Source organism: Nycticebus coucang, chromosome 1, assembly GCF_027406575.1.
Source record: "Nycticebus coucang isolate mNycCou1 chromosome 1, mNycCou1.pri, whole genome shotgun sequence".
In the NCBI taxonomy this organism is placed as follows: Eukaryota; Metazoa; Chordata; class Mammalia; order Primates; family Lorisidae; genus Nycticebus; species Nycticebus coucang.
In genome coordinates, this window is record NC_069780.1 from 23,037,218 (window position 1) to 23,038,144 (window position 927).

The window sequence follows — 927 nt, forward strand, 5'->3', positions numbered from 1 at the left end:
CTCAAGTGATCCTCTTGCCTCAGTTTTTCTATTTTTAATAGAGACGGAGGGGTCTCACTTTTTGCTCAGGCTGGTCTCGAACCTGTGAGCTCAAGCAATCCACCCACCTCGGCCTCCCAGAGTGCTAGGCTTACAGGCATGAGCCACCGTGCCCGGCTTTTTGCCCATTTTTTTAACCAGGTATTTTGTTTTCTTGTTGAATTTTAGGAGTTCTTTGTATGTTTGGGATAACAGTCCTTTATCAGATACATGTTTTGCAAGTATTTTCTCTCCGTGGCTTATCTTCACATTCTCTGGATGTTTGGCACATCAGCATAATTTTCATCACAACCACTACCTTCACTTACTAACTTCTTCCGGCTGCATATCTGGAACTTCAAGAGCTGCACAGCCTCAGTTTCCCACAGTCAACTTTTTTTTTATGACTCCGTTTATGTTCACTTCAAATTTCACTCCAGCATTATCACTTTGTGCTGCACTTTCATCTTTGTTGGTGAGTTCCCTCTTTGGATTATTTTGTAAAATATCAAACTGATGTGTCACTAGGAAACAAGCAGATGGTATGACCACAGTTTGCTGTCTGTGCATGAATAACAGATGTGCAGTGACCAATCACTGGCAGCAGAAAGGAGTGACATGATTGGTCATTAGTCATCACATGCATCTGTTATTTATCTAGTGATTTGTGCACCGATGAACTAGCAGCAATATTTCTATTTCGTGCAATTACAGTTAGTATCGTATGTGGTAGCATAAATCCAAAATTTTGGGGGGGGTGCTAATTAAATAATTGTGAATCAAATTAATGCATGTTGGAACCAATTAAAGCAAGGTATTGTAAACTATTTTTCCTAAATTACAAATGATGTGAAGTTATTCAGGAAAAAAGAAAACGACAATGAAACGTAATTTGTTGTTTTGTTTTTT